Source organism: Acinonyx jubatus, chromosome E2 (assembly GCF_027475565.1).
Source record: "Acinonyx jubatus isolate Ajub_Pintada_27869175 chromosome E2, VMU_Ajub_asm_v1.0, whole genome shotgun sequence".
Taxonomy (NCBI): domain Eukaryota; kingdom Metazoa; phylum Chordata; class Mammalia; order Carnivora; family Felidae; genus Acinonyx; species Acinonyx jubatus.
In genome coordinates, this window is record NC_069396.1 from 44,229,694 (window position 1) to 44,254,921 (window position 25,228).

The 25,228-nt window shown below is 38.3% G+C and overlaps 1 protein-coding gene and 1 long non-coding RNA gene across 2 annotated transcripts in view; one reads left to right on the plus strand and one right to left on the minus strand.

Annotated features, from left to right (window-relative positions):
• The window catches only part of LOC113595333 (uncharacterized), a 71,619-nt gene extending 55,708 nt beyond the window's left edge, over positions 1–15,911 (minus strand). The window contains exon 1 of the long non-coding RNA XR_008293539.1: positions 15,670–15,911. This is a non-coding gene — a long non-coding RNA (uncharacterized LOC113595333). The remainder of the gene's footprint in view (positions 1–15,669) is intronic.
• A 68-nt stretch (positions 15,912–15,979) lies between these two features.
• Positions 15,980–25,228, plus strand: part of LOC106974675 (zinc finger protein 82 homolog) — a 65,880-nt gene continuing 56,631 nt past the window's right edge. The window contains exon 1 of the mRNA XM_015071958.3: positions 15,980–16,128. The gene's annotated coding sequence lies outside the window, so the exon portion shown is untranslated. The remainder of the gene's footprint in view (positions 16,129–25,228) is intronic.

Here is a 25,228-nt window from a genome sequence, read left to right on the forward strand (position 1 = left end):
GGGGATGGGGGATTGAGGAGAGCACTGGGTGATGCATGGAATTGTTGAATCACTATATTGCACACCTGAAACTAATATAACACTGTATGTTAACTATACTGGAATTAAAATAAAATAATAAAAGAGTAAAAAACAAAAAAGAAAACAGAGCAATGGAACAGATTAGAGCCCAGAATTAAATCCCCACATATACAGTGAACTAATATTCAAAAGGAGAACTAAGAACACCAAATGGATAGTCTCTTCAACAAGTGGTAATGGGAAAACTGGATAACCACCTGCAGAAAAATGAATTGGGACTCCTGTTATACTCACAAAAACTAACTAGAAACTGATGGAAGACTTAAACACAAGATACCATACCAGAGGTGCCTAGGTGGCTCAGCTGGTTAAGCATCTGACTTTGGCTCAGATCATTATCTCACAGTTAGTGAGTTCAAGCCCCACACCAGCTCTCCGCTGTCAGCACAAAGCCTTCTTTGGATCCTCTGTCCCCTTTTCTCTCCCCCTCCCCTGCTCATGCTCTCTCTCTCAAAAAATAAATAAACTTAAAAAAAAAAACCCAACTCATCCAGGCCTGAAAATAACTTAAAAAAAAAAAAAAGATATCATACCATAAGACTCCTAGAAGAAAACATAGAGAAGTCCCACAACATTGGTCTTAACAATGATTTTTTTGGATATGACACCAAAAGCAAAGGCAATAAGCAAAAATCAGTAAGTAAGTGGGACCACAGAGAACTTAAAAACTTCAGCACAGCAAAAGAAATAATCAACAAAATGAAAAGCAAGCTACAGAATGGGAGAAAATATTTGCAAGTCATATATTTATTGGATGGGGTTTAATATCCAAAATATGTAAAGAATACTACTCAATAGCAAAAAAACTCCAAACAATCCAAATAAAAAGTGGGCAGAGGAACTATATAGACATTTTTCAAAAGAAGGCATCCAAATGGCTAACAGGTACATGAAAACATGCTCAACATCACTACTAATCAGGGAAAGGCAAATCAAAACCACAACATATCACTTCACACCTGTTAGAATGGTTATCATCAAGAAGGGACAACAAGAGTGGGTGAGGAGGTGAAGAAAGGGAGCCCTTCTATACTGTTGATGGCAATGTAAATTTGTTCAGCTACTATGGAAAACAAAATGGAGGTTCCTCAAAAAATTAAAAATATAACTATCATGGGGTGCCTGGGTGACTCAGTCAGCTGAGTGTCCAACTCTTGAGTTTCGCTCAGATCATGATCTTACAGTCAGGGATCAAGCCCTGTGTCAGGCTCAGAGCAGAGCATGGAGTCTGCTTGAGATTCTCTCTCTCCTGTTCTCTCTACTCCTCCTCTATCTCACACACAAAATAAAGAAATAAACTTTAAAAAATTAAAAAAATAGGGGCCCCTGGGTGGCTCAGTCAGTTAAGCGACTGACTTGGCTCAGGTCATGATGTCACAGTTCATGAGTTTGAGCCCTGCATCAGGCTCTCTGCTGTCAGCACAGAGCCCACTTTGGATCCTCTCTCTCCCTCTCTGTCTGCCCCTCCCCCACTAGTGCATGCACACACTCTCTCCCTCTCTCAAAAATAAATAAACACTTATAAATAGACTAGTAAGTAAAAATAAAACTATCATATGACCCAAAAATTCCACTCTGGGGTATATACCCAAAGGTAATGCAAATAGTATATGGGAGAGATGTACACTCCCATGTCTATTACAGCATTATTCACAATAGCCAAGGTATGGAAACAACCCAAGTGCCCCTCAACAATGAATCGACAAAGAAGATGTGATACACACACACACATGCACACACATGAATGTTATTCAGCCATGAGAAAGAAGTAAATCCTGCCATTTGCAACAATGTGGATGGACTATGAAGATTTTATACTAAAGAGATAAAACAGAGAAAGATAAATACTGTATGATATCACTTCCATGTGAAATCTAAAAAAAACAAAAAGCCCCAAAACCAAAAATCATAAGAACAGAGAGTAAAATGGTGGTTACCAAGAGCTAGGAGATGGGGTATAAGAGATATATTGTGTAAGAGTACAAAGTTGCAACTAGTAGATAAATAAGTCTTGGAGATCTGGTGCACAGCATAGTGATTATGAACAACAATGCTGTATTATAAACATCAAACTTGTTAAGAGATGAGATCTTAATTAGTCCCACCACACACACAAAAATTATAATTATGTAATGTGGTAGAGGTGCTAGCAATGCTACAATGGCAACTATACTGCAATATATGAACACACCAAATCAACATGTTATGTACCCTAAGCTTATATAACGTTATATAACAACTATACTTCAATTAACAAAAGAAAAAAATTGAATTCATAGTTTAAAATATTCCAAGAAAGAAAATTCTAGCCTAGATGGTTTTGTGGTTGTAATTTACCAAATACTTAAAGGATATATATAATGTTAATTCTGCACAATCTCTAGCAAAAAAAAAAACAACAAAAAAAAAAACACAGAAGGGAAAATGTTCCAACTCATTTTATAAAGCTAGCATTACTTGGAAAGTAAAACCAGACAAAGGCAATACCCAAAAAAGTATAGACCAATGTTTCTTATTAATATAGACACAAATCTGCTAAACAAAAAGTTAGAAATCAAAGACAGCAATATAGAGTGCATCAAAGCAAATTGGTTTTAATCTCAGGGATGCAACACTGGTTTAATATATGGAAACTAATTAATGTAATACACCATAGTAACAAACCAAAAAAATATGATCATATCCATTAATGCAGAGAAAAAAAAACATTTGACAAAATGTAATGTCTATTCATGATTGAAACTCTCAGCAAGCTAGAACAGAAATGACCTTTCATAAACTAATAGAGGACCTATCTCATGCATGGTAAGACACTGAATGAATGCCTTCTGTTCCAGATTAGGAACAATACAATGATATGTATTCAATGTCATATTCAATGTCATACCAGAAGTCCTAGCCAGTGATATAAGAAAAAAAAAAACAGTTAAATTAAAAAGAAGAAGGAAAGGCATCAAAATGGAAATGATGTCAGACGTTTAACCGACTGAGCCACCCAGGTGCCCCTGTAAATCCATTTTTAAAGGGTACTGTTGTATTGGGGTAAAAATAAACAAAACAGATTACAGATTAGAATCCATAAGTGTACTTATATATAGTCAAATGATTTTTGACCAAAGTGTAAAAGCAATTCAAATATAGAAAAAATAGTCTTTTCTCAACAAATGGTGTTGGAACAATTGGACATCAAATGCAAAACAAAAAAGAATGAAAAATCTTATCATAAGCCTTACAGAAGAATTAACTCAAAATGGATCGTATGTCTAGGGGCGTATCGAGCCCCACAAGGGGCTCCATGCTGGGAATGAGGCCTGCTTGGGATTCTCTCTCCAGTTCTCTCTGCCCCTCTCCTGTTTGCTCTCTCTCTCTCTCAAGATTAATAAATAAGCATTAAAAAAATGGGTCATATGTCTAAATTAAAATGTAAAACTTGGGGTGCCTGGGTGGTTCAGTTGGTTAAGCCTCCAATTCTTGATATAGGCTCATCACAATCTCGTGGTTATGAGATCGAGCCCCTCCTTGGGCAGGCCCTCTCTCTCTGCCCCTCCCTGGTCACTCACTCTTTCTCTCAAAATAAATAAACTTCAAAAAATAAAAATAAAATAAAATGTAAAACTTTAAAACTTTTAGAAGAAAACAGAAAAGAACTTCCTGACCTTATGTTAGGCAAAGAGTTCTCAAATAATCATACACAAAACTCTCTGAACAATTAAAATGGGTACATTTTATTATATTTAAATCATACCTCAATAAAGTTGATTTTTCACAAAGCATACACAGAATGTGGCTGGGGGGGAAAAATGCAAAAGAGCAGTGGGTCTCTCAACCTTCCCAGCAAGATGACTGTCACAATATCATTCTGGCAGGATACAGGGTATCTATCATCTAGAGAAACCTAAGTCACAACTGACTTGGGGATAAGAGGCTAAGCAGCTGGCAGATGAAAACAGGGATTAAGTCACCTTCCTATCCCTTTTCAAATGATGGGCTCAGATGTTATAATCAACTTTTTAGGTCATATTAAATTTTTTTAAGTTTATTTATTTTGAGAGAAAGAAAGAGCTTGGGCACAAGCTGGGGAGGGACAGAGGGAGAGGGAGAGAGAGAGAGAATACCAAGCAGGCTCCACACTGTCAGTGCAGAGCCTGATGAGGGGCTTGAAACCACGAATCCTGAGATCATGACCTGAGCTGAAGCCAAGAGTTGGAAGCTTAACTGACTGAGCCACCCAGGTGCCCCAGGTCATGTTAAATTTGAAAGGACAGTCAATGATCATAAAATAATTCAGGGACACCTTGAACATGAAAACTAGATCTATAATGCCAGGACCAGAAGAAACTTTACAAATAAACACTACACTGAAAGCCAACAGCAAATACTGCAGCAATGAAGCAATGAAAATAATCATGTCTTATACAGAAATATATTTTTGGAAATCATCAATTTATTTTTAATTTTTTAATGTTTATTTATTTTTGAGAAAGAGAGAGAGAGAGACAGAGAGAGACAGAGAGACAGAGTGTGAATGGGGGAGGGGCAGAGACAGATGGAGACATAGAATCCAAAGCAGGCTCCAGGCTCCGAGCTGTCAGCACACAGTCTGATGCAGGGCTCAAACTCACAAATGACCTGAGCCAAAGTCAAACACTTAACCGACTGAGCCACCCAGGCAACCCAAAATCATCAATTTGAAAGAAGGTAATAGGGTGAGGGGATGGGTTAAATGGGTGATAGGTATTAAGCAGGGCACTTGTGATGAGGGCTGGGTGTTGAATCACTGAATTTGACACCTAAAACTAATATTACACTGTATGTTAACTAACTGGAAATGAAATAAAAACTTGAAAAAGAAAAAAAAAAGAAATAAATAAAAGGTTTAAAAAAAAAAGAAGAAAAAAGTTGAGCAAATTTCCCAAAATGCAGAAAAGTACAGAGTTAAAAAAGTAGGTAAAAGCAATCTATTCAAAGCCCCACCTCTCCCCAGCCACACTTACAGACAAAACTCACAGGTGCAGCATTTGGCCTTAACTCTGTTTTTCTAGGTCATGGGGGTCCTACGTTCTCAGAGAATGTATTCTTCTCTAGCCTGATCACAACCCACATCCCAGCCCCTTGAAAACCTGCCACCTCCTGTTCTATCTGGCCAGGAGTCGACCCCCTCCCCATACCCACCTTCCATAGGCCCACCTACAACCCTCTCAACATACTTCAGAACCCTTAAAAAGGCCCAGCTTCACAGAAACTTGGGGCTGACATTTGTCTAGATGTCTGGCCCTTCTCCTCTCTTGGACAGTGAATAAACTCTGTCTTGCTTTTTGCTCCACTCTGTGCAATTCTTGCCACCCTTGTCACCAGCCACCCTAACAGTAGGGGGAAGATTAGAAAATAAGAGCATAGGAGTCCCTGGCTGGCCTAGTCAGTAGATCATGAGACTCTTGATCTCAGGGTTATGAGTGCAAGCCCCACAATGGGTGTAGAGATTACTAAAAATAATAAATAAACTTTAAAAAGAAAAAAGAAAAGAAGAGGATAAATACAAAATGCTTCAAAAATTATCTAAAAATAGTTCTCTTTAATTCTGGGTATATTTGGAATTTTTTTATAATAAATAATAAAGACAACCAGAATGAGAATAAAATTACAGAAAATACTGAAGAACTAAAACAAGAAAATTTCCTAAAACTATACATTGTGAGTCTCCATATTAAAAAACACACAAGTGTCCAAAAACAGTTTTTTTAAAAAGGCCCACACTAATGCATATCATTATTAAATTTCTTAATTCTGGGGATAAGAAGATCATCCTAAATACAAAGAGGGAAAAACCTGTCCTATACAAAAGTACAAGTATCCAAAGGTCACAAACTTCCCAGGATAGACACCGTGTTTATGTTAAGCTATTTAGTACAATGCATTCAAAATTCTGAGGGAAAACAATTTTAACTTAAAAGTGTAAATCTAGCCAAATTATTCATTGACTGAGAAGATAAAACAAAGACTTTTTATACATTCAGAGGCCCAAATACTTTATCCAGGACATGACTGGAGGATGTATTCCACAAAAATGAGGTGCAGTTGACCCTTGAACAATGTGGGGGTTAGGGGTGCTGGCCTCACACAGCCAAAAGTCCTGTGTAACTTTTGACTCCCCCAAAACTTAACTACTAATAGCCAACTGTTGACCATATGCCTTATTGATAACATAAGTAGTTGATTAACATTTATTTGGTATATGTATTATATACTGTATTCTTACAATAAGGTAAACTGAAGAAAATATTAAGAAAATCATAAGGAAAATACATTTACAGTACTCTACTGTATATATATTTTTTAAATCCACATATAAGTGGACTCATGCAGTTCAAATCAGTGTTGCTCAAGGGTCAATTTTAGTAGCTCAAGAGAAAGGAAGAGATGACATCAAGGACAGAAGAAATACCACACAGGAGAGAAATGCAGGAAAATACCCAAGAGGGATGATAAGATAATATCCTAGGATGACAGCTAACTAACAAGTATAAAGAAAAGCAAGTTTAGAATGTAGCAGGAAAAAAACTTGAGAAATGTCTCCAGGAAAAAAAAAAACCAAACTGAAATACTAGTTTTCCTGTTGCATTTGACTACATAACTCTTCTCAAGACTAGTGAGAGGATGTGTAGTGAAGAATTAACTTTACCTAAAGGCTCCCAGAAGGTAACCTCTAAACCTTTAGAATTTGTCAAATGATAGGAGTGTTCTGTTCATGGAAGCCCCCTCAGGCCACATCTGATACATTATGATAATGAGGTGACTTATGGTGGACCCCTCAATAGTGTATGCTAAGGAGGGGCACCTGGGTGGCTCAGTTGGTTAAGCGTCCAACTCTTGGTTTCAGCCCAGGTCATGATCTCGCGGTTCATGGGATTGAGCTCTGCCTGGGGCTCTGTGCTGACAGTGTGAAGCCTGCTTAGGATTGATTCTGTCTCCCTCTCTCTTCCTCCCCCCCTTCCCTCCCCCACTTGCTCTCTCTCTCAAATAAATAAACATTAAAAAAAGAGTTTACGCTAAGGAGATGACTCAGAGTGGGGACTGGCCACATCAGAAAGACCCAACTGTGTGATTAGACATTCAGGGCTTTGAGCCATACTACAGCCTAACCTCTAGGGAGTGGAGGAGGGCTGAAAATTGAGTTCATTCACATTGCCAATGATTCAATAAATCATGCCAATGTGATGAAGCATTGATAAAAACTCTGGACATAGAAGCTTGGGTGAGCTTCCTGGATTGGCAATACTCCATGCACGTATTGCCACTCATTGATACTGGGAGGGTAATACACCCATGGAGACATGGAAACTTTGACATTTGGGACCTTCTAAGTCCCAGATTTTGCTCTTTTGGCTGGTTCTGATTTGTATCCTTTTGCTATAATAAAACTGCAATAACAAGTACAGTGTTTTCCCAAGTTCCCTGAGTTGCTATAGCAAGTTATCAAAATTGAGGGCATCCAAGGGACCTGAAAATTTGTAGCCAGCTGGTCTGAAGTGAGGGTAGCCATGGAACCCCTAAACTTGCAGTTGATGTAGGTCTTGGGCAGACCTGGAAGTCTGGAGGGCTGTGCCTTTAACCTTAAGTTCAGTCCCCCACTTCAGGGCCTTTGTATTAGCTGTCTCTTCTGCCTAGAATGGTCTTCTCCCAAATTTCCATGTTTCTCTCCCTTCTCCCCCTTCAAATCTTTGCCAGATTTGACCTTCACAGTGAGATCATACCTGACAACTCTATTTAAAGTTGCATCTGTCCTCTCATTATTGCTTTCTCTGCTTCATTGTTTTCTATACCATTTATTACCATCTGATTTCATATATATATATGAGTTTATATATTTGATTACTGTCTCTTTCCACCATCTACTATCTGACAACACTACATAGAAATCCCCTTGAAGATGGGGATTTCTGGTTTTTTTACTGATGTATCTTGAGTGCCTATTGTACAATTAGCACTTGATATCTATTTGTTGATGCAACTTGAGTGCCTATATAATTAGCACTCGATATCTATTTGTTGAATAAAAGTGCCTATTGTATAATAGCACTCCATATCTATTTGTTGATATCTATTTGCTGAATATTCTACTTTATAGAATATAAAACAGGCAGTTTCGTTTATCTTCTTGTAGGACTATAAATTGGGCTAACATTTTTGAACAGCAATTCACCTCTTTCTATAAAAATTATGAATACATTTAACCTCTGGCTCAGCACTTCCAATTTTGGGATTTACCATAAATAAACTAGCACATACATGCAAATCTATCTATACAAGTGTGTAGTAAAGCATCAGCATACTTGGGATGCTCAAACCGTACATGTTTCACAAAAAAAAAGGACTGGTCTGTGACTAGTTCCTGGGAGACAGCCTCTGAGCCCTTGGAATATCCTGCCTAATAAGGGTGTCTTTGAATCTCAGAAACCTAAAGCTACATCAGATATTTTATGTTAACAATGTGATTTATGGTGAATACCTGCTTTTTGCATGCCTGGAGTTTTGAGCTATGTTGCATCAGTTTGACCTCTGGGAGGGAGGTGGGGGGAGGCTAGAGACTGAAGAGCTAAGGTCATTCATTGTGAGTGCGCATACCTATGTGACCAACCCCCAATAAAAACTCTGGACACCAAGGCTCAAGTACGTTATTCTAGTTGGCAACACGTTATCCTAGTTGGCAACAACATGTGCTGTCTGTTACACACCATTTCTGGGAGAATTAAGTGTTCTCTGTGCAGTTCCACTGGGAGAGAACAACCAGAAGCTTATGCCTATTCTCTCCAGACTCTACCCTATGCTCATTTTTCCTTTGCTGGTTTTAATTTGTATCCTTTCACTGTAATAACAGTGAATTCGTGAATATCCTTTCACGAATATAACAGCTTTTCTGGGTCTTGTAATGCCTTCACTGAATCATCAAACTTTAGGGTAATCTTGGGAACCCTCAAAACAACCAGGATATCTATTACAAATATGTTAGCATAAGCTTGGAAATAATCTAATGGTGCTGGGAAAACTGGATATTCACATGCAAAATAATGAAGTTAGACCCTTACTTTACACAACATAAAAAAATTAACTGAAAAGGGATATAAGACCTAAACAAAAGAACTAAAACTATAAAATTATTAAAAGAAAATATGAGGGAAAATCTTCATGACACTGAATTTGGCAATGATTTCCTGAACATGACACTAAAAGTATAGGCAACAAAACAAACAAATTGGACTTCCTCAAAATTAAAAACTTTTGTGCAAAAAAGGATACTATAAACAGGGTGAAAAGGTACTCTACAGAATGGGAGAAAATATTTGTGAATCATGTATCTGATCAAAATGTATAAAGAACTATAATTCAATACAATAAAACAAACAACTCAATTAAAAAATGAGTACACAAAAAGATGCTTAACATTATTAGTCATCAAAGAAATGCATACCGAAACTACAATGAAACACCCTTCACACCCATTAGGATGGCTGTTATCTAAAGAAAAAAACCCAGAATATAACAAGAGTCGGTGAGGATATGGAGAAATTGGAATCCTTGCGCACTGCCAGAAGGAATATAAAATGATGCAGCCATTGAGGAGAACAGTATGGCAGTTCCTCAAAAAATTAAACACTTAGTTACCATACGATCCAGTATTTCCACTTCTAGGTATACACACAAAAGAACTGAAAGCAGGGTTTCAAAAACTTACCTGTACAGCCATGTTCACTGAAGCATTATTCCCAATAACCAAAAGATGAAAACAACTCAAATGTCCTTCAACAGATAAGTGGATAAACAAAATGTGATATGAATGTACAATGAAATATTATTCAGCCTTCAAAATGAATGAAATTCTGATACAGACTACAAGAATGAACCATTAAAATATTATATGCCAAGTTAAATAATCCAGACACAAAAAAATAATGGTTTCATTTACATGAGCAGAACCTATAGTCAAATTCATAGAGACAGAAAGTAGCAGAGTGGTTACAAGGGGATGAAGGGAAGGTAGATGGCTGATTATTGTTTAATGGGTACAGAGTTTAAGTTTAGGGTGATGAAAGATTTCTGGGGATGGATAGTGGTGATGCTAATACAATAATGTGAATGTACTAATGCCACTGAACTGTACATTTAAAAATGGTTGATGGGAATGCAAGCTGGCGCAGCCATTCTGGAAAACAGCATGGAGGTTCCTCAAAAAACTAAAAATAGAACTACCCTACGACCCAGCAACTGCACTACAAGGCATTTATCCACGGGATACAGGTGTGCTGTTTCGAAGGGACACATGCACCCCAATGTTTATAGCAGCACTATCAACAATAGCCAAAGTATGGAAAGAGCCCAAATGTCCATCGATGGATGAATGGATAAAGAAGATGTGGTATATACATATATATAATGGAGTATTACTCGGCAATCAAAAAGAATGAAATCTTGCCATTTGCAACTACATGCATGGAACTGGAGGGTTTTATGCTAAGTGAAATGAGTCAGTCAGAGAAAGACAAAAATCACATGACTTCACTTTAAGAGACAAAACAGATGAACATAAGAGAAGGGAAACAAAAATAATATAAAAACAGGGAAGGGGACAAAACAGAAGAGACTCATAAATATGGAGAACAAAGTGAGGGTTACTGGAGGGGTTGGGGGGAGGGGAGATGGGCTAAATGGGTAAGGAGCATTAAGGAATCTACTCCTGAAATCATTATTGCACTATATGCTAACTAATTTGGATGTAAATTTTAAAAAATAAAAAATAAAATTAAAAAAAATTAAAAAAAATTAAAATGGTTGAAATGGTAAATTTCAAAAAAAAAAAAAAAGATAGTCCTAGAATGGAAACAAATTTGATGCTCATGAGCCAGTAAATATTGCCAAAGCTATGATATGGATATGGTTGCTGAAAAACAAAACAAAACAAAGTACACATAAGAGGAGATGGTCAATGACAGAATCCTAACTTTAAAAAGGCAAGTGGAAAGGGGTACCTAGGTGGCTCAGTCAGTTAAGCGTCAGACTTTGGCTCAGGTCACAATCTCCCAGTTTGTGAGTTTGAGCTCCACAGGGGGCTCAGTGCTGACAGCTGAGCCTGGAACCTGCTTCAGATTCTGTGTCTCCTCTCTCTGCCCTCTGCTGCTCAAGGTCTGTCTCTTTCTCTCGCAAACGTTAAAAAAATTTTTTTTCATATAAAAAAATAAAAAAGACAAGTGGAAAAACAATTCATGGATGTTTTTGTTGCTGTTGTTATTTGTTTTAGTGATCAGAGGATTAGAATTAGAAAAATGAAAGAGTGGTCTCAAGGAAGCCAAGGAAATTGTCAAGAATGCAGTTGTGATGTTTTTGGAAAGAATGTGAAGAAGTCAACTCTTCTTTCTCATGTAAAGGTGACAATAAATGAAAGCTTATGTATAGAGTATGTCCCAGGGCACCTGGGTGGCTCAGTTGGTTGAATGTCTGTCTCTTGATTTTGGCTCGGGTCATGATCTCATGGTTCATGGAATTGAGCCCTGCATCAGGCTCTGTGCGTACAGTGTGGTGCCTGCTTGGGATTCTCTCTCTCCCTTTTTCTCTCTGCCCCTCCCCTGCTCACGAGCACGCTCTCTCTCAAAATAAATAAACATTTTTTTAAGTAAATAAAAAATAGAGTATGTCCCAGTGAAAAATTACTCCTTTCTTTGTCGCTACCCACCCTCTTGCCACCAATGGCTGCCACAGAAATCACTTTTACTAGTTTCTTTTGCAAATTTCAGTTCTTCATGCAAACACAAATATTTATTCATATGCACTCCTCCCCTTTGTTATACAAAAAGTAGAATATTATAACATAAGGTTCTGCATCTTCTTTTTGTTTTTATTTAATATATTTCGGAGGCTTTTTGTATCAGGCCATAGACAGTGTTCTCAGTTTTCTCTCCAATTACATAGTGTTGCACTATGTTCAATGGCTTATTTATGGCTAATTATCAATATTTTGCATTGTGAAGACTGTTATATGTATAATATTGGATATACATCATCATAACTGTAGGATAAAATCCCAGAGGGGATTGCTCAGTGAAAGTTAAGTGCAATTGAAATTTTGAAAGATGTTGCCAAATTGTCTTTCAAAAAGTTTGTAACAATCTGCAGTCCCTCTAACAATAAAGGTTTTCATCTTTGGGGAACTTTTGCCATTCTAGTCCGTAAGAATAAATATCTCCATATATGTCTAATGGAATTTATCTGATTGTGAATGAGATTGGGCGTATTTTCACATATTTGAGAACATGGGACTATGTTCTATGTTTTGTTTGTTAATCTCTTTTCCATTCTTATTGGGTTGTTAGTCTTTCTTTAAATCGTTTTTTTTTTTTTTTTTTTTTTTGGTGCTCCTTATACATTAGGGAGCTTAGTCATTTGTTTGTAACACAAAATGCAAATATGTTTCCAGTTTGTCACTTTAACTTTTTTTTTCATGTAGTAGGGATAATTAATCTTCTACGTTTTGATTTTTAGTTTTTGAAGTTTAGAAAGGCTTTCCCTCCTCATGGTTGTAAAGTAATTCACTCAAGTTTTCAGTCTTTGTAATTTAAGTTTTTTGTTTCAATTTTAAATTTTGACCCATTTGGAATTAATTCTGGATTCAGTACATGGCATAATCCATCCTCTTCTTTCTAGAAAGTCTATCAAATTGTCCCCATTACCTTTATTGAAAAGTCCATCTTTTTCCCAACTGATTTGAGATGCCCCATTCACCATACACTAGAATCCTTCATTTAGTTCTATTTTCGGATTCTCTATTTTGTTCCACTGGTCTGTCCATTCAGATGACAATCCCGTATTATTTAAATTTTGAAGTTTTAGCATATATTTTGTTATAAGACTAGTCCCATATGCCCCACACTGCTTTTTTTCTTCCAATTAGACTGTCTGTTCTTGCCTTTGTTTTTACATTTGAACTTTTTTTTTTTAATGTTATTTTTGAGAGAGAGAGAGAGAGAGAGAGTACAAGTGGTATAGGGCAGAGAGAGAGAGAGAGAGAGGAGACACAGAGTCCAAAGCAGGCTCCAGGCTCTGAACTATCTGTCCGCATAGAGACTGATGTGGGGCTGAAACCCACGAACGTTGAAATCATGACCTGAGCTGAAGTCAGACGCTTAACCAATGAGCCACCCAGGCACCCTGACCTTTATTTTTTAAATACTTATTTAAGTAATCTCTACACCCAACACGGGGCTCAAACTAATGACCCTGAGATCAAGAGTTACATGCTCTTCCAAATGAGCCAGTCAGGTGCCCCTCCATTTGAACTTTAAAATAACCCCTACCTATCTAGAGAAAGATATTATTTTCAATGGGATCATGTTAAATTCATAAATTAATTTAAATGACATAAAGGATTTCTATTCAAGAATATGGTATAATTTTTCATTTAAGTCTTTTTTTGTGTATCCTCATAGGGTTTTAAACTTTTTCTTAAATAGGATTTATTTTTTGCTAAGATTATCCTGAAGAATTTTATCCTATTCTAAGTTTTTGTTTGTATATATAAAACTTACAGGAATTTTAGACCCAACTACCTTACATTCTCCTTTTTATTTAAAATTATGTTGGGTGCCTGGCTGGTTTAGTCAGTGGACTATACAACTCTTGATCTCTGGGTTGTGAGTTTGTGCCCATGTTGGGTGTAGATTACTTAAAAATAAAATGTTTACAGGCGCCTGGGTGTCTCAGTTGGTTAAGCACCTGACTCTTGATTTCACCCCAGGTCATGCTCTCATGGTTAGTAAGATCCAGTCCGGCAGGGGGCTCTGCACTGACAGCACTTAGCCTGTTTGGGATTCTCTCTCTCCCTTCTCCACTGTTTCTCTCAAAACTATAAACAAACAAACAAACAAACATTTAAAAGACAAAACAAAATAATGTTAAAAGTAACTGTAGTAACATACCTGGATAAAGCATCTTTGCAATTAGGAACAATCTATTTTTACACCTAATAAAATCCACCTGGTCTGAGGGTAAGCGGAGGGAGTTACTAAATTAGTTTGTCTGAGTAGGCTCCTTAAGGAACTATAAACTTATATTCCTTGATCTCTCTAAGCCAAGTTTTTCTCTTCATAAAATGAGAATGACACTAATTTACTTCTCTGCTATTGCAATGGTCCACACCATGCTTTATTTCTTAGCCCAGGATTTCACAAATCAGTTCCTTTAGACCTACATCCCATCACAAGGACATTAAAAGAACACAGAAGACTGAACTGCTATGTCTCCAAGGTTTGTACTTTAAGTAGAGCAAGCAGTTCATTTAAAAAACAAAAACAGGGACGCCTGGGTGGCTGAGTCGCTTAAGGGTCCACTTCAGCTCAGGTCATGAACTCCCCGTCCATGGGTTTGCGCCCCAAGCAGTCTTCTGTGCTGACAGCTCAGAGCCTGGAGCTTGCTTCGGATTCTAGGTGTATGTCTCTCTTTCTGCCCCTCCCCCAATGAATAAACGTTAAAAAAAAAATTAAAAATAAATAAACAAAAAAAAGTCCTTTTTCAAATACTTTCTCTTTTAAGAGAACAAATGCTAATTTTATTTCAATCCCATAACAATGCTACTGGTTTTACCCAAAAGTCAGGCTTTAAGTCACTTATCAGCTCAATTATGTAAACTTTCTTCCACCAAAATACTTAAAAAAACAGGGGTGCCTGAGTGGTTCAGTCGGTTGAGCGTCCGAATTCGGCTCAGGTCATGAGTTCGAGCCCCGCGTAGGACCCCGTGCTGACCGTTCGGAGCCTGGAGCCTGTTTCAGATTCTGTCTCCCTCTCTCTCTGCCCCTCCCCCGCTCATGCTCTGTCTCTCTCTCTCTCTGTCAAAAATAAATAAACATTAAAAAATATTTTAAAGAAAAAACACATTCTAGGAAAATCTATCCTTGTTACTGTTTTATTATTGTGGCTCAGAGATTATCTCCAAGATACAATCCCAGTCATACAATGATATTTATTTAAATTACCAATTACACACCCAGACACAAACTCCTGAGTACTGTTTCTCCCTCTCCCCACGACCCCCCAACACCTTAAATCACACACACCTGGAATCCCATTACTTGCTTCCCGCAAAGGCTGACTCACCACCCCATCACTCTCCTCAGGCCCTGACTTTCACACACAAATCAATAGCACAGAATAATACCAGCCCCCTTTGCAACGTCGCAAACCCCTCCCTTTTGGCGTTTCCAAACCCGTTTCACGTTTAGCAATTCCTCCCCTTGGACCTCCCCAATCCCGTTGCAGGTTTCCAGTCTCCTCCCTTTTGGTCACCCTAGCTTTAAGTCTCAGAAGCTCAGATCCCACAACTCGTTTGCACAGAGGAGCCCCACGCCAAACTCCCGCCTGAACAAAGGCCGAAAAAGCGACCAAAGAAGTCTGCGCACTCCTTGGGCGCAATGACCCTCCCAAGAAGTCTCTGGGGTGTAGCCAGGCGCGAGCAGTGAAGAATCAAGACGAATTTCAAAGGGTCCATCCAACGCTCTCCCTGCTCCGAACTACATTTCCCAGAAGGCTCAATGGTGCGAATTATCTTACCTAAACCAAACTAGCCCTCCTCTTCCTGAGTCCGTACAACTCCTGAGGATAGGAGGGTGGGCCGGAGAAGGAACCCCATTTCAAACACGTCAGAGTAGCTTTTGGAAGCCACTACCTAAGGCCGTGCCAGCCTTTGTGAGGCCTCCGGTGCGCGGTTCCATGAGGGGGCGCAATCTTTAAGCAGGGCCTCAGCTAACCCCTGACAGAAATTCTGGCGACCGGGAGCCATCTTGCCTGCCACAGGTAAGTTTCTGACTACATTTCCCAGAGGACTCCTCGGCATCGTGATTCTCGCGTGAATTCAGCCTCCAAGTCACGCGCTGGCGGTACCCTCAGGTCTGCACCCACAACTGTTGCAGCGCTGTGGAGGGTACCGCTGTTTTGGAAGCTTGGAAGGCCTGGGGTGAGGCTCCCTAGGAGAGGGCGGGGCCGGAGGCTCGGCTCTGTACGGCGGAGGAGGTAAGATTGAAGTTGTGTGATTGTGTCTGGCTGGTAGTATGTAGTGAATGACCGTGTGGTTGTGACTAGCTGTTCCTGTGGTGTGTGCTTCCAGTGATTACCCGTGTGCAGCACGGTCTGGGAGCTCGTGACTGTTCTGGTGTGATTGGATGTGACTCGGTGGTGTTTGTGTGTGTGAGAGAGAAAGGGAGAGAGTGAGTGAGTGATTGGGACCACGTGCGGCATTGTGTGTGAAGGTGTGGGGAGCTTGTGACTCGGTAGATGTAATAATAGTGTTTGTTCCCGTTAGGGCGTGTGATTGTGCGACTCTGTGACTGTGTGCTGCAGAGTACAGTTGGGGGTACTTGTGAATTCTATGTGGTTTTATCTGTGGATAGTGTGATTGTGACTGTGCGACCATCTGCGGGCGTGTGGTGCCTGTGTCAGTGCGGTTGTGACTGAATGTCCTCTTGGTAAATGTGTGGTTGTGCTTATGTGACCGTTGAGGCCCAGGGTGTTGGCCCTGTTGCTTTGGTTATGGGTTACCGCTAGCTGTCTGTCCCCGTGGTGGTCGTGTGATTATGTTTTGGGTGACTGGATAAATATATGAGGTTTTTTCACTTAGGTTGTATACCTACATATTATACTATGGTTTTCCCTCGTTTTAAAACTTTTGCAAATGCTATCATATGGTCTTTTGTCTTTTATTTTGCTTATTTGTACAACTATGTTTTAGACAATTGTCATATTAAATATAGTAGTGGTTCATTTGTTTTCTTTGCATTACATCCTTTGAAATATACCCTTGTTATTCATCCCTTCAATTAATGATGGGTGTTTGAATTGTTTCTAGTTTCCGACTTTATACACAGCGCTGCCACAGCATTCTTTTACAGCGGATACATGTGCATGAGTTTCTCTACCTGACAGTGGAATTGCTGGCTCATATAATATCCTACACTTTACTCAGTAGTACCAAAATAATTACCTAAGTGGGTGTGCACATTTATGCTTGCACAGCAATATTTGAAACTTCTCATTGCTCCATGTTTCTACCAAAACATGATTCTCAAAGTTTTAAAAAACATCTTTAGGAGATAGAGCATAAAGTGCACAAATCCTAAGTTTACAGCTGTAACACAATTTCCTAAAGCAACATAAAGAACATGGCCAGCACCCCAGAAGGTTCCCTCATGCCCCTTCCCAGTTATTTCTCCCACAATCACTGTTCAGAAGTCTATCGCCATTAATTTTACCCATTCTTGAACTTCACATATGAATGGAATTGTATAGCATGTGCTCTTTTATGCCTGGCTTCTTCCACATTATGTCTGAGATTCGTCCAAGTTGTCCACTGTAGTTGTACTTAGTTGTCATTACATGGGGATGTATTGCAATGTATTAATTGCTTACACTGTTGATGGACATTTGATAGTTTACATTTTTTGGCTGTTACAGATTGTATTGCTGCTATGAACATTCTCTGTTTTTGGTGAACATGTAAATGCTTTTCTCTTGGCTAAATATTTAGGAGTGGAATTGCTAGATAATATGGTGGGCATTTGTTTAATAGATTCTACCAATTTCTCATGTGGTTGTACCAATCCATCCAGCAACGTATGAGAGTTGCTCCACATTGGCTCTGTTGAGTTTGCCAGTCTTTTAATTATTCTGGTGGTTATGTAGTGGAATTTCATCGCAGTTTTTTTTTTTTTAAGGTTATTTATTTTGAGAGCAAGAAAGCACAAGTAGGGGAGGGGCAGAGAGAGAGAAGAAAGTGAGAATTCCAAGTAGGCTCTTTGCTGAGGGCATAGAGCCCCCACGCGGGGCTCAAACTCACGAGCTGTGAGATCATGACCTGAACCGAAGTTGGTTGCTTAACCACCCAGGCACTCCTCATCGCAGTTTTAATTTGTTTCCCTGATGGGTAATGATGTTCAGCATCTTTTCACAGGTTTATTGGCTATTTGGATATTCTGGGGTGTGTGTGTGTGTGTGTGTGTGTGTGTGTGTGTGTGTTTTCCAAAGGTTTTTTTTTTTAATTTTTTTAATTTATTTTTTGTTTTTAAATCCTTGTTTATTTTTGAGAGAGAGCATGAGCTGGAAAGAGGCAGAAAGATGAGACAGAATATCCAAAGCAGGCTCTGCACTGACAGCAGTAAGCCAGATTTGGGGCTCTAACTCAGAAACCACACCATCATGACCTGAGCTGAAGTTGGATGCTTACTGACTAAGCCACCCAGGTGCCCCTTGTATATCCTGTTTTTTTGTTTTTTGTTTTTTTAATTTACATCCAAATTAGTTAGCATACAGTGAAACAATGATTTCAGGAGTAGATCCCTTAATGCCCCTTACCCATTTAGCCCATCCCTCCTCCAGTAACCCTCTGTTTGTTCTCCATATTTATGAGTCTCTTCTGTTTTGTCCCCCTCCCTGTTTTTATATTTTGTTTCCCTTCCCTTATGTTCATCTGTTTTGTCTCTTAAAGTCCTCATATGAGTGAAGTCATGTGATTTTTGTCTTTCTCTGACTAATTTCACTTACCATAATACCCTCCAGTTCCATCCATTTAGTTGCAAATGGCAAGATTTCATTTTTTTTGATTGCTGAGTAATACTCCATTGTATATATATACCACATCTTCTTTATCCATTCATCCATCGATGGACATTTGGGCTCTTTCCCTGTGCATGTGTCCCTTCGAAACAGCACACCTGTATCCCATGGATAAATACCTACTAGTGCAATTGCTGGGTCGTAGGGTATTTCTTTTTTATTTTATTTTATTTTATTTTATTTTATTTTATTTTATTTTATTTTATTTTATTTTTTTCAATATATGAAATTTTTTGTCAAATTGGTTTCCATACAACACCCAGTGCTCATCCCAAAAGGTGCCCTCCTCAATACCCATCACTCACCCTCCCCTCCCTTCCACCCCCCATCAACCCTCAGTTTGTTCTCAGTTTTTTTTTTTTAATTTTTTTTTTCAACGTTTATTTATTTTTGGGACAGAGAGAGACAGAGCATGAACGGGGGAGGGGCAGAGAGAGGGAGACACAGAATCGGAAACAGGCTCCAGGCTCTGAGCCATCAGCCCAGAGCCCGACGCGGGGCTCGAACTCACGGACCGCGAGATCGTGACCTGGCTGAAGTCGGACGCGTAACCGACTTCGCCACCCAGGCGCCCCTGTTCTCAGTTTTTAAGAGTCTCTTATGCTTTGGCTCTCTCCCACTCTAACCTCTTTTTTTTTTTTTTGTTTTGTTTTCTTTCCCCTCCTCCATGGGTTTCTGTTGAGTTTCTCAGGATCCACATAAGAGTGAAAACATATGGTATCTGTCTTTCTCTGTATGGCTTATTTCACTTAGCATGACACTCTCCAGTTCCATCCACGTTGCTACAAAGGGCCATATTTCGTTCTTTCTCATTGCCATGTAGTACTCCATTGTGTATATAAACCACAATTTCTTTATCCATTCATTAGTTGATGGACATTTAGGCTCTTTCCATAATTTGGCCATTGTTGAGAGTGCTGCTATAAACATTGGGGTACAAGTGCCCCTAGGCATCAGTACTCCTGTATCCCTTGGGTAAATTCCTAGCAGTGCTATTGCTGGGTCATAGGGTAGGTCTATTTTTAATTTTCTGAGGAACCTCCACACTGCTTTCCAGAGTGGCTGCACCAAGGGTCGTAGGGTATTTCTATGTTTAACTTTTTGAGGAACTTCCATACTGTTTTCCAGAGTGGCTGCACCAGCTTGCATTCCCACTGGCAGTGCAAAAGAGATAGATCCTCTTTCTCCACATCCTCACCAACATCTGTTTTTGCCTGAGTTGTTAATGTTAGCCATTCTGACAGGTGTAAGATGATATCTCATTGTGGTTCTGATTTGTATTTCCCTGATGATGAGTGATGTTGAGCATTTTTTCATGTGTCGGTTGGCCATCTGGATGTCTTCTTTGGAGAAGTGTCTATTCATGTCTTTTGCCCATTTCTTCACTGGATTATTTGTGTTTTGGGTGTTGAGTTTGATAAGTTCGTTATAGATTTTGGATACTAACCCTTTATCTGATATGTCATTTGCAAATATCTTCTCCCATTCTGTTGGTTACCTTTTAGTTTTGCTGATTGTTTCCTTCGCTGTGCAGAAGCTTTTTATTTTGATGAGGTCCCAGTAGTTCTTTTTGCTTTTGTTTCCCTTGCCTCTGGATACGTGTTGAGTAAGAAGTTGCTGCGGGCAAGATCAAAGAGGTTTTGCCTGCTTTCTCCTTGAGGAATTTGATGGCTTCCTGTCTTACATTTAGGTCTTTCATCCATTTTGAGTTTATTTTTGTGTATGGTGTAAGAAAGTGGTCCAGGTTCATTCTTTGGCATGTCGCTGTCCAGTTTTCCCAGCACCACTTGCTGAAGAGACTGTCTTTATTCCATTGGATATTCTTTCCTGCTTTGTCAAAGATTAGTTGGCCATATGTCTGTAGGTCCATTTCTGGGTTCTCTATTCAGTTCCATTGATCTGAGTGTCTGTTCTTGTGCCAGTACCATACTGTCTTGATGAAATCAGCTTTGTAATACAGTTTGAAGTCCGGGATTGTGATGCCTCCTGCTTTGGCTTTCTTTTTCAAGATTGCTTTGGCTATTTGGGACCTTTTCTGTTTCTATACAAATTTTAGGATTGTTTGTTCTAGCTCTGTGAAGAATGCTGGTGTTATTTTGATAGGGATTGCATTGAATATGTAGATTGCTGTGGGTAGTATTGACATTTTAACAATGTTTGTTCTTCCTATCCAGGAGCATGGAATCTTTTTCCATTTTTTTATGTCTTCTTCAATTTCTGTCATAAGCTTTCTATAGTTTTCAGCGTATAGATTTTTCACCTCTTTGGTTAGATTTATTCCTAGGTATTTTATGGTTTTTGGTGCAACTGTAAATGGGATCAATTCCTTGATTTCTGTTTTTTTTTGCTTCATTGTTGGTGTATAAGAATGCAACTGATTTCTGTATATTGATTTTTATATCCTGCAAGTCTGCTGACTTCATGAATCAGTTCTAGCATTTTTTTGGTGGAATCTTTAGGGTTTTCCATATACAGTGTCATGTCATCTGCAAAGAGTGAAAGTTTGACCTCCTCCTGGCCGATTTGGATGCCTTTTATTTATTTGTATTGTCCGATTGCAGAGGCTAAGACTTCCAATACTATGTTGAATAACTGGCGAGAGTGGACATCCCTGTCTTGTTACTGACCTTAGGAGGAAAGCTCTCAGTTTTTCCCCAATGAGGGTGGTATCAGTGTTGGGTCTTTTATATATGGCTTTTATGACCTCGAAGTATGATCCTTCTATCCCTACTTTCTTGAGGGTTTTTATCAAGAAAGAATACTGTAGTTTGTCAAATGCTTTCTCTGCACCTATTGAGAGGATCATATGGTTCTTGTCCTTTCTTTTATTGATGTAATGAATCACGTTAATTGTTTTGCGGATATTGAACCAGCCCTGCATCCCAGGTATAAATCCCACTTGGTCACGGTGAATAATTTGTTTAATGTATTGTTGGATTCGGTTGGCTAATATCTTTTGCATCCATGCTCATCAGGGAAATTGGTCTGTAGTTCTCCTTTTTAGTGGGATCTCTGTCTAGTTTGGGAATCAAGGTAATGCTGACTTCATAGAATGAGTTTGGCAGTTTTCCTTCCATTTCTGTTTTTTGGAACAGCTTCAAGAGAATAGGTGTTAACTCTTCCATAAATGTTTGGTAGAATTCCCCTGGAAAGCCATCTGGCCCTGGACTCTTGTTTCTTGAGAGGTTTTTTATTACTAATTTGATTTCTTTACTGGTTATGGGTCAGTTCAAATTTTCTATTTCTTCCTGTTTCAGGTTTTTTTTTTCAGAGTTTATAGCATTTGGGTTTTATTTTATTTATTATTTTTTAATATGAAATTTGTGAAATTGGTTTGCATGGAACACCCAGTGCTCATCCTAACAGGTGCCCTCCTCAATGCCCATCACCCACTTTCCCCTCCCTCCCACCCCCCATCAACCCTCAGTTTATTCTCAGTTTTTAAGAGTCTCTTATGGTTTGCCTCCCTCTCTTCCTGTTTCAGTTTTGGTAGTATATGTGTTTCTAGGAATTTGTCCATTTCTTCCAGGTTGCCCATTTTATTGGCATATAATTGCTCATAGTATTCTCTTATTACTGTTTTTATTTCTGCTATGTTGGTTGTGATCGCTCCTCTTTCGTTCTTGATTTCATTTTTGGGGGTCCTTTCCTTTTTCTTTTTGGTCAAACTGCCTAGTGGTTTATCAGTTTTGTTAATTCTTTCAAAGAATCAGCTTCTGGTTTCATTGATCTGTTCTGCTTTTTTGGTTTTGATAGCATTAATTTCTGCTCTAATCTTTATTATTTCCTGTCTTCTGCTGGTTTGGGGTTTTATTTCCTGTTCTTTTTCCAGCTCTTTAAGGCATAAGGTTAGGTTGTATATCTGGGATCTTTCTACCTTCTTTAGGAAGGCCTAGATTGCTATATACTTTCCTCTTATGACTGCCTTTGCTGCGTCCCAGAAGTTATCCTGTTTTTTAAAGTGTCTGTTCAGGTCTTTTCACTCACTGCCCTTAAAAATTTTTTGTCTTCATTTAAAGACAACTTTTTATTTTCATATTGTAAATGTAGTTTAAAGAATTCCTATATATTCTTTTTTAAAGTTTATTATTTTTTAATTTTTTTAATGCTTATTTATTTTTGAGAGAGAGAGCGAGCACGCGCGAGTCTGGGAGGGACAGAGGGTGAGGAAGATTCAGAATCTGAAGCAGGCTCCAGGCTGTCAGTTGTCAGCACAGAGCCAGATGTAGGGCTTGAACCCACAAATCATGAGATCATGACCTGAGCCAAAGTCCTATGCTTAACTGACTGAGCCACCCAGGCATCCCCTTAAGTGTATTATTTATTTTGAGAGAGAGTGTGCAAGTGGGGGAGGGGCAGAGAGCGATGGAGAGAAAGAAAGAATCCCAAGCAGGCTTCACACAGTCAGCATGGAGCCCAGTGTGGGGCTTAAACCCACGAACTGCAAGGTCATGACCTGAGCTGAAGTTGGACGCTTAACTGCCTGAGCCACCCAGGCTCCCCGAATTCCTATGTATTCTTCACTCAGGTGCCCATGGTACAATGATGAAAATCAGGAAATTTACACAGAAATAAGATTTTTGACTAATTTACAAACCTTACTTAAATTTTGCTAATTGTCCTATCAGTGCCCTTTTCTGTTCCAGGACCCAATATAAAATACTTCACTGATTTAGTTGTCTTGTCTCTTCCCATCAGACATAGTTCTTTAGTTCTTTTCATCTTTCATGACCTTGATACTTCTGAAGGGTACTGGCCAGTTTTCTTGTAGAATGTCTTTCAATTTGGATTTGTCTGCTTTTTCCTCATGATTAAATTTAGACTATGCATTTTTGGCTAAAAGATCACAGAAATCTTTTATATGATCACATATCTTTTATATGACAATGTGTCATATAATGATACCAGTATATCTCATTACTGGTAATGTTAACTATGATCACTTGGTTGAGATGGTATCTGCCAGGTTTCTTCCTTGTAAAACTATTTTTCTCTTTTTAGTTAATAAGTATCTTGTGGGGAGATGCTTTAGAGACTATGCAAAACTACTGTTCTCATGGGGGTGCCTGGCTGGTTCAGTCATAAGACCATGTGACTGGATCTCAGGGTCATGTGTTTGAGCCCCATGTTAGGGGTAGAGATTACTTAAATAAATAAACTTAAAAAAAATACTGTTCTCATCATACTTTCACCCATTGATAATTCTTGTCTGTAACAACTATTACTGTGGTGTGTGCCTAGTGGTGGTTTTCTCTTTCCATCATTCCTTGTATATTTATTAAATTCTGTAAAAAGCTGTCCATTATTCCTCATGTGTTTATTCAATTACTTGTTTATTAACTAATGGATACTTATTTTGTTCTATGAGTTGTAATCCATTATTATTGTTATATAATTTGTTGCTCAAATTGTCCCAGATTTGGCCATTAGGAACTCCAAATTAGCTCCTGTGTCCTTTCAACATGGCATCATTTTTGAGTACTTTCTTATGCCTATGTATATGTCTTCTCCCATTTTCCTAGCAGGTTTTTAGCCCTTTGTTTTTTTATGATTAGTGCTTTTTTCATATCTTGAAAAGAAATCTTTATATTTCCAAGTTCCTGCAGATATTCTATGTTTTCTTATAGATTTAGCATTCATATTTAAGTCTGTTGTCCATCTTGAATTAGTTTTTGTGTATGGTATTTATTGAAAACACCATCTTTGCACATCTGAAATGCTAGAGGCTTTTATCATAAATCAGGTGATATATACTGTCATCCTCTTTCTGGACTGTAATTCTGTTTTATTTTATTTTATTTTATTTTTTTATCAATGCCACTGTCTTGAAATCTATAGTATTAGTTCTCCAACCTTGTTTCTTTTCTTTTTTAAGATTGTCTTGGCTGTTGTAAGTCCCTTGGATGTCAGAATCAACTTGCTAATTCTCACCAAAAATAAAAAATCCTTGCTGGGGTTTTGTTTGTGAATCTATATGTTAATTTGGGGAGAATTGACATCCTATCAATATTGAATCTTCCAATTAATAAATATAGTATATGTCTACATTTGTTAAGGTCTTTAATTTCTCTCAATGATTTGTTGTAGTTTTCAATGCACATCTTTTATTGTATTTGTGCCTGGGTATTTGACATTGTCAGTGGTATTTAATTTTTTTTTCCAGTTGTTTATTGCTAGAAGTACAATTTTTTTTTTTTTTGTATATTGTCCTTGTATCTAGCATCTACAGAACACCTACTGTAGATGCTATTTATCAAGTCGGAAGTTCTCATTCGTTAAGATTTTTACATTAATGGGGGCTGAATTTAGCAATTGCATTTTCTGTGTCTTTCGAGAGGATATTTTTTTTACTATTATTATCAATGTGGTAAATTATCTTAAGTTTCATCCTTGAACCAACCTATCATTCCTGAAATAAATCTTACTTGCCCATAGAGTATTAAACTTTTTAACAATTTCACTGGGTTAGATCTGCTAATGAACTTCTGCATGTATGTTCATGAGA